Source organism: Apus apus, chromosome 3, assembly GCF_020740795.1.
Source record: "Apus apus isolate bApuApu2 chromosome 3, bApuApu2.pri.cur, whole genome shotgun sequence".
NCBI lineage: Eukaryota > Metazoa > Chordata > Aves > Apodiformes > Apodidae > Apus > Apus apus.
The window spans coordinates 62,692,416-62,701,766 of NC_067284.1; the positions used below are offsets into that span (position 1 = coordinate 62,692,416).

General features: G+C 42.3%; 1 long non-coding RNA gene across 1 annotated transcript; it reads right to left on the reverse strand.

Annotated features, from left to right (window-relative positions):
• Positions 1-1,459: 1,459 nt before the first annotated feature.
• LOC127383208 (uncharacterized) lies at positions 1,460-5,614 on the reverse strand. The gene is made up of 2 exons (XR_007889128.1): positions 5,126-5,614; positions 1,460-1,598 (listed from the first exon to the last, which is right to left on the reverse strand). It is a non-coding gene; the product is annotated as an uncharacterized LOC127383208 (long non-coding RNA).
• Positions 5,615-9,351: the final 3,737 nt, after the last annotated feature.

Consider the following 9,351-nt stretch of genomic DNA (forward strand, 5'->3'; position numbering starts at 1 on the left):
ATATTCTACCTTGGTGCAGGCCAGCAGCTGTGCTGCTGAGCCCTGCCTGACTGAGCGCCAGCAGCCCTGCCGCGGGCTTGCTCTGGACCAGAGGTGTGTGGCCTCTCTTCAGCTTGTATTGCAAAGCTGCCTCAGTTTCAGCTGCTGTAAGGAGTCATGCATGCCAGCCACAGGCATAAGATCCACAAACTGGTTGCAAAAAATAAGGCTGGAGAGCTAAAATTTTTGTCCACTCTTTATACATACATGTATGTATAACATATTTATACACACAGGTCTATGTGTGTATTTGTTTGGTTTGTCACTTTGGGTTCTGCATGGTCTGTGTTTGCCAAGGTTTGTGTTTGCCTTTTTTATCAAGTCACCAGGGTGCCTTCATGGTTCAGGGATGTATAAGATTTGTAATGTGCTATAAAAGGGTACTGGTTCAAAAGCTAGAAGCCTCCTGTGAAACTGCTTGTGAGTCAGTAGGTGCCTGGGAGGCGACAGTGGCTTTTCTTTGTATTTTAAAGTTTTCTATCTTTCTCTAGAATTAACCCCACTTTTCTATTTAAGCAGTTAACATTCTTTAATGCACACACCTTTGCCACATCTTACACATACTTAGAAATACTGTAGTCTGTTTTCCACAAGCCTTCAGAAAACTAACTGTTTCAAGGGCTTACTGCTGGAGTAATTTAAAATTCATGCTGCAAAAGTGGGAAGGTAAGCAGCCCAGCAGAAGATACAGTAGCCAAAACTCTTATCTCAAGACCCATTACTTGGAGAATTGCATCAACTTCCCTTAGTCAATAATGAGTCTTATTTATAAATTCACATACAATACAAAAAGGAAGCTTGTTGCACTATTGTGGAGATCAAAGTGTCAGTGTGTTTTTTCCTCCTCCTCCTGTTTAGAGGAATGAAGTCTGTTTACATGTATCTGTATCCCTCTCCTTATTGCTGAGTCCAGCACAGTTGATAGCCTTGAGCATTTTTTTAAAGCTGTTTTGAAAGATAAAATTTTGCAAAAATTCCCAGAATGCAAGTGTTCAACTTAATTTACCCAGAGCCATTCTGTTTCTTAGCAGGCTGCTCCTTTATAGGGGGTTTTAAGTGCCAATTTGAGGTATCATAAATTAATATATAAGGAGAAACTTATTATATGGTCAAGGGTGGAATTCTTGCATTACTGAGGTCTGTGCAAACAAAACTGCTATTGATTTAGTTTAATAAAATCCAGAGGTTAATCCCAAATCTCCAGTTCCTTTCTTAAGAAGGAGATACCACTGAAAAAATATTAATAATATTACATATACTTGTCAAAACAATCCCCAAAATGCTGAGTACACTTGCATTCTTTAATGTTCACAACAGCTTAAAAAAAGCAAATTGTCCTTAGTTTTTCAACAACAGTTTGAGAAGCAGAAAGGGGACGTTATTTGCCAATGTGCAGAATTCAGTCTGTCTTTTCTCTTACTTTGAGATCTAAAATAGGCAACATGTGTTCATCACCGTCTGCTTGGCTACAGTTGGTAAAAGCTTGTATGCATGTAGTGTGAAGACAGCTGCCAACCAGGAGATTTCTTCTTCTCATGCTAACAGTTGAGGTCTTCTCACTAGACATATTACAATGCTTTGATCAAATATAATAATAGAGTGAAAGAGAAAGCATATAATGTGTTTATATAGACCATAGTCTATATAGTATATGCATATATATATAGCAAATACATATATAGTATATGTATATAGTACACATATATATAAATAAATGGGTTTTTTTAACAGACTGTAAAAAATCCTACCTTACTATGACTTTTATGGGTTTTTTTTTCAGAGAAGCAAAGGGCTAATCAGGAGAAGAAATAGAAGCTGATTACCCCACCCACCTCCAAAGGCTCTGCTAAAGCCATTTATCATATTTCTCAACTTTCTTGGGTTGGCAGCTTTATAGGAGGACTCGTTTTAGCAACCTTTTTACAGCACCTATAAAAATAATGGTAAAGTAACCCAAAAGTAATAATACTTGTCTTAAGCACAGAGATGGCTGGGCATGGTATGGATACATGGGAGGAGTTCCCTGAACAGACAGGCTGTTAGATCTAGCTGTGGGACTGAAAAAGACCAACTCTGACCACAAATAATGTATTTCTGAGTTAAACAAGTTTAGGGGAGCTTATGGTCAGCTCTTATTGCTGCAGTGTGTTCAGGTTGTATTTCCTGAACATTGGCAATATTTGTGTACTTTTTCACTTAATGCTGCATAAGTAGTTTGGTGAATGTAAACTGGGTTTAATTCTGGGAAAGATAGGGGCAGAGGTAATACAATTGCATTTTAAAAAAATATTTGTATTTTAGAAAACAAAAATCTATGTCTTATTGCATTAAAAGAAACAAGCAGATAGACAGCAACACTGTAAAATTTAATGTAAGAATTTTAGTTGCTTGGCCAGTTAAAGTTTTGATAGCTTTTGGTCTTCAAACTCTATTGGAACAGTTCTGAGATGGGCTTTACTTTATGTGTCAGCCACAAACATTTTCAAGTCACATGAAAAAGAGAAAGGGAAAAAAATGCAAAATAGACATGGTGTATGCACACATTATTACTTAACAATGAAAAACAGAAGTTAAAACGGTTTATAGTAAAATATCATGCTTCAGGAAGTGTTAACATATCATTAATTAAATAGGACAGTTTGGATATAACCTGAATTTAGTTCCATAGACTTCACTAATCTGAGAGCTCTACTGTGAGACCTGAGTTTTCATATGGCATTCAGAAAGCACGCAGTTATGACTCTCCAGATGCATTAGCTTAAATATCAGTACATACAGTAATACCAGTAATTCATAATATCCCGGGCAGCAATAACTGGGCTAATAACAATTCAGGGCACTTGAATGGCCACCAATTCTAAGCTGTCAGTTTTGGGATATTAATCGGAGTCATATAATTTTTTAAAAATACCTTTTATTAAATTAAACTTGGTATCTTGGGATCCTAAATTCAGTGCTGCCAGTCTTAGAGGGGTTCATGGTTTGGAGACACGTCTGTAAATCCAACCTGTTCTCCCAAGGCCAGTCTCTAACACTGAACTTCCTGGGACTACTTAAGTATAACTTCATGGAACAAGCATAGCCTGTAGGGGCCTTCCTAGCTGTTAATTAGAGCTACTGGAGACTTCAGTTGTGCAGACAATCTCATATTCCATCTTGACAACACTCAGATTTTACAGAAGTACAGATAATATTATTCATATTAAATTTCTATACAGCCAACTATTTTATATTTTCTCTTAAACTCAAGCACTATTCACTGCTAAGTGTGTGTCCTGAGGGGACTTCAGAATCACAACTTACATCTGAAGCAATTTTTCCTCACCCTTGCTGGAGGACAGTAAAGCTAATTTTGTGTTATCAGTCTTGTTATCACCATTCTCCTGAGCCTTGGGACAGTGAACACCCACTGTCCAGTGGGCTTTTTCCATGTTCTCTTCCCAACCCCCTGCCCTTCTTTCTGCCGCCAGTTGAAGAGTATTCCAGGGACTGGAATCAGAGAAGGAAAGGGGTGAGGCAGCCTTGGTGAAACCAGCTCTGGCGCCAGAGCCCCCTTATGCTTCTGAAATCAGAAGGAGAATGGAGGGTTGAGTTTTGAAGGATCAACATCTTATTGGGACACAACTGTTGGTAGCATTTTTCTGTAGATGTGATATTGTAGTGCTTAATATTTATAATTAAAATCTGAAGAATTATTTTCTCAGTCTTATGTTGTAGGATTGAGGTTCTTTTTTTGAAATTTCTCTGCTTTATAAAGATACTGAAAATATAATTTACAGCAGTGCAGAGGTAGTATAATTGTGATGGTGATGGTGTGACTAGGTTTCACATTTGTCCCATTTAATAGTTGACCTGTGCTGGTCCCATAAATATTTCCAAAATAATTTCTCCAACATATACCTATTATCAACAAGTTCACTGGCAGAATTGCAATAAACAGTTCTTAATGACCCAATAACTTTCTAACCCAGGTTCAGTAAACAATCCCAAACGCAAACCATTACTTTGAAGGTATGTTTATTCTCTAAATGAGATTACAACTGAAAACCTTCATATTTAAGCTTATTAATTGTAGGCATCTGTTCCAGGATCATTCCAAACATTAGTTACTGTAACTAAGACATCTACCAAAACCAATTTTTAACATTAAAATTGTAAACTGTGCAACAGCAATAAACCAAAAATCTCAGCTGGAACCAAGAACATTAATTATCTGAAGCCAGAAAGGAAGCTTCAGTTGCATTATTTTGTGTAGTAAGTTATCAAATGTCTTTCAGATAAAAGCTGATTAACTTAGGAACTAAAGAACAAATTTATTCTGACTGCATTTAAAGAAATCTGTGCTTGAAGATTACTCTGGTTTGACTGAGTAACTTTTAATCTCACTTAGATGCTTCTTATACTATCATAGAGTGAAAAATATCATGGAAGCATAAGAAAATATAACCTGACCTCTTTGATTTTAAAATTAAAAGGAGGGGATAAAAAAAAAATACTTAGGAAAATAAAAAAGTTCAAGGCCAAACTAAGCAGAATAAATAGTAAAAAATTTTAAATAATTCACATATGGAGGCCCATTTCCTGCATTCATTTACTTAGATGAAGAGCTTGACATGCTCTTAATTCAAACATTATAGCTAGAAACTTAAAATAAATACACAATCAACTAACAAATTTGTAAACAAATAAATAAGACTCAGACAAGCTACGTCCATGGTTACCATAGGTCCTATTTATGTGTGATCACTTTTGATTGTGATTTTATAGGGTTGGTTTGCTTGTTTTGGGGTTTTTTTTTGGTGGGTTTTTTTGGTGCTGGGTGTTTTGTTGTTTTTTCATCTGGCATTTTTGCTGTGTCTGTGTGGTATTGCCAGTGTTGTGTGTTGGAAAACGTTGGTCTTGTCTTTCAGGAATTTTCCTTCATTTTGGAAGCTTTATTAGGCCAGAAGATGACATGTCCACCTGTGTCCAAATTCAGGCAGTTAGGGGGACATAAACAAAACTAATTGTACAAACACAACTGTTATTTCATGCTCAGAGCACATCACGTTTTTAAGAGTCAAGCACCTGAAACAAGGCAACTCACGTTCCCTTAAGACTCACTGCATATGACGTTCGACTTTTTCACAACCTCCTTTTCCTCTTCGGCCTGCTGGAGCGCGGCTGACTTCCCGATTTCAAAACCTGCCGGTAACTTCAATGGCCTTTCTGGAAAAGTTACCTCAAGAGAGCAGCGTGAACCACACACACCGCTGCTCTTTTGCCCCTTTTCATTTTTCTTTTGGAGAGAGAGTTGGATTTTTTATTATTTTTTTTTGGCGGGGGTGCGCTTGGTGTTGGTTGGTTTGGTTTGGCTGGCTTTGGTTTGTTTCGCCACACCTCAGGCTGGCCGCGCTCCCCGCCGCCGGGAGCAGGGCCCGTTGCCGGAGGAGGAGGAGCCCCGGCGGCCTCGCAGCGCCAGGCGCCGCCCCAGGGCTCACCACGAGCGCTCACCACACACACCCCCAGCCACCCTTCCTGCCGCCCGCCCGGCGGCGGGGCCCGCGCGGCGCAGGCCGCCCGGGGAGGCGCCGCGGCCTCCCTCCTTCCCTCCCTCCCGCCGCCCGCTCCCCCGCCGGGGCGGCCGCCGCCGAACGGGCGTCAGGCCCGCGCCATCGCGCGGCAGCCAATCGCGCGCGGCCACCCGCGATTCGAACGGCGCGTCGCGGCCAATGGGCGCGGCTGGCGGGCGGGAAGGGGCGGGGCCGGGGGCCGGGCGGCTGGGGCGCCGTAACCGTCGCGGAGGGCGGTTGTTCCCCGCCGCGGAGAGCGCCGAGTCCGGGCCCGGTTCCCGCTGCTCCGCGGAAGCACCTCCTGCCCGGCCCGGTGGGAGCGGGCGCCAGGTAAGGGAGCGCGGCGGCACCGGGGCGGGCACGGGGCGGGACACACCCCCGCTCTGCGGCCTTCCCGTGGGAAGGCGCTCCGGCCAATCGCGAGCGCCGGGCCGCGGCCCCGCTCGGGCCTCTCCCGGTGGGCGGACGAGGGGCAGCCTTTTCCGCTACCCGCACCGCTTGCTTGGGCCTTATGGGTAGGGAGGGTGGGGCCCTCCGCTTTGTTCGGGACGCCGCCGTTCACCCTCGGCTCCTTGGGGCCTCGCCGGTGCGGCGGGAGCGGTGCGGAGGGGCGGGGCGGGGCGGCACGGCGCGGTGCGGCCCCTCCCTTCCCGCCTCGGCGGGGGCGCCGTGCCAGGCCCGGGCCGGCAGCGGGGGCGGGGCGGGGCCGAGGGGCCGGCCCGTCCCCGCCCTCGGCACGTGGGGCCTTTCCTGTCAACACCGCGCCGCCGCCGCGGCCTTCACCCCGCCGCGGCCTTGCGTGGGGAGCTCAAGTTGCTGAGGCTTTCCCTGCGCCTTCACTGCTGCTGGTGAAAAGGGAAGAAACCTCGTTTCCCTCCCCGAGGATCGATAGGCTTACATGTTACCTTGAGGGTTTTTTTTTGTGTGCTTGTTTCTAGTGATGAAGGTAATCTGGCTGTTTTAGTCCAGCCGAGCTTGAACAGGGGTAGATGCCTCCACCAGTATGGAGGTGAAGAGCTAGAAATGGGGAGCGGTGGTTGTGAAAAAGTCCTGCACAGCTCTGTCTCTGGTGAATTCAGTAGTAACTCTCCTTGTAGGAAGCTGTGTCTTATTAGCCTTGACTTACCATATTTATCTTTTTTGCATTCACCTGGCTCCCTTTTCTGACATACACAACATTACTTACCAGTGGTGAGTTGTCAAAATTAGTAAATAGAATCAGTGGATAGGTATGAACTTTGCTCTTCCAAGAAAGAAAAAAACCTCTGTTTACTGTTTTTTTTTTTTATTTACTTAAAACTTTGTACCTGACATCTGGTGATGTGGTGTGATCTTCTATTGGCTATAAAAGTCTTTTTCTAACTGTTTTCTTGACAGGAGTGAAATATCTTTCTACATATCAAGTGAGGGGGTTATTAAGAAAAAAAAATCCAGAAATGAGTATGTTTCTCTGTCATGTTTCTCTGTAACTGTTTTTTCTTGGTTGAGTCAGCAGTACCTCTTCTTCTGGATCAACTTTTGAGTTCCAGTGAGTTTTTCATTAATTGTCTTTGCTTGGTATAGGATACAAAATCCTTTAGAGCCATTCACTTGGAGTCGACTTTGCTTAAGGCAAATTGTAATAATGCAGAAAACACAAATTTCATCTTGAGAGTAAGTGAATGTACTTGCAACCAGGTAAATCTGCACAGTACAGGGTTCATTCTGTGAAATTCTATTAAATTTTTACCATACTCCTATTACCAGAGACGGTAGTGATAGGACAAAGGGTAATGGTTTTTAACTGAAAGAAGATAGATTTAGGTTAGATATTAGGAAGAAATTCTTCACCATGAGGGTGGTGAGGTGCTGGGATAGGTAGCCCAGGGAGGTTGTGGCTGCCCCATCCCTGGAGTTGTTTCAGGTTGGATGAGGCTTTGTACAACCTGGTCTAGTGGGAGGTGTCCCTGCTCACAGCAGAAAGGTTCAAACTAATTGATCTTTAAGGTCCCTTCCAACCTTAACCATTCTATGATTCTAAATAATTTTCTTCTGAGATCACTTGATATATGTTTTGAAGCCCTGTGAATCAAAAATTTTGGATAGGACTACTGTAAACATTAATGTGATGCCAGCTGATACCCTGAAAATTGTCAGAGGGGTGTGTGTGTAGCTTGTAAATTAAAAATGTAACTTCTAAACTGTATTTTTTTTAAGACTTCCTATCTTTGTTTTGCTTGATGCCAGTAATGTTTTTGTTAACAGATGTAAGCTGCCTTTAAAAGGTGTAGCTCTTTGAAGTGGGCTATATGGAATAAGGATTACAGACCTCCCTCATAGGAGCCACAGAGGTGCAGAATAAGGTGGTAATTTTTGATAGAAGTAGTATTTGGTTTCTCAGTGTTTAATGTTTGATCTCATTATTAATATTTAAGTTAAAAAAAGGAAAAATACATAGGTCTTTCCATTAATGAAATTGTTTAATACTTTTGAATCAGGTATTTCTACTTGCTGAAATTTATTTATTATTCTGGAATTTCGGATCATTGATAGCTACCTCAGGCTGGATTACTTAAACATTAATTTAGCTTCAGGTCCTTCAACCACATTTTCCAACTTCTTAAAACATTTTCCAACTCCTTTTGACAACAAGATTGGAGGAGGGGGAAGTCTTTCTTCCTTTCACAGAATCACAGTATGTTGGGAGGTTGGAAGGGACCTCTGTAGATCATAGAGTCCAAGCCCCCTTCTGGAGCAGGACAAAAAACTAGGGCAGATGACTCAGAAAGGCATCCAGACAGGTCTTGAAAGACTCCAGAGAAAGAGAGTCCACAACCTCTCTGGGGAGCCTGTCCCAGTGCTCTGTAACCCTCACGTTAAAGAAGTTCTTCCTCATGTTGAGGTGGAACTTCCTGTCCTCAAGTTTGAATCCATTGCCCTTCGTCCTGTCACAGGGCACAAGTGAATAGAGGTTGTCCCTGCCTTCTTGATGCCCCGCTCTCATGTATTTATAGATGTTAATTAGATCCCCCCTCAGTCTTCTCCTCTCCAGATGGGAAAGCCCTTTATAAAAGACTTTATAAAGAACCAAATCATCATGTTACCTTTTCTTTGGGCTGTCCTCATGTTTGTGTACAAAAATGCTGGGTTTTAAAATTGGGTAGAGAATTGCATGTTATCATCCCTATGAAATGTTATGTAAATTTTGAAACTTATAAATAACAAATAAATAAATAAAGCTTATAAATAATAAAAATTGGTTTACATGTCCTTAGTAAAAACTGTGAAAAATTGTTCCCCTTTTTCAAAAAGGGCTTAAATTCCAAAGATGCTGTTTTTTCACAGGTTTGTCCTGGCAGCTTTTATTCTGGTTAGGCTTCAAGTTTAGAGATGATGCCTGAGGTGTTTCAAGTCTAGAGGAGAAACAGTTGGCTGGAGTGTAGGAAGTACAACAGCAAATAGAAAATTAAGTTATAGATCACGTTAGGATATCTGGTGAAAGCTGTGGTTGGACTTGGTGGAGGACTGGTGTGAGACTATTTATGGAAGAAGAGGAAGAAGGTGGAACTATGTGAGAGGTTAGGGAAAGAACAGTAGTAGACATGGATATCCTAAAGAACTTTCTTTTGGGTGAGGAAACTGGACAACCAGAGAGAGATGGGGACTGAGATCAGATCTTGAGCCTAGAGGTGGTAAAAAGGAACTGGAACTAGTTTGGTGAACAAAGGCGGAAAACCTGCAGGGAATTAAAAGGGGAATAAGGAGAGAATGGGGAAGAATT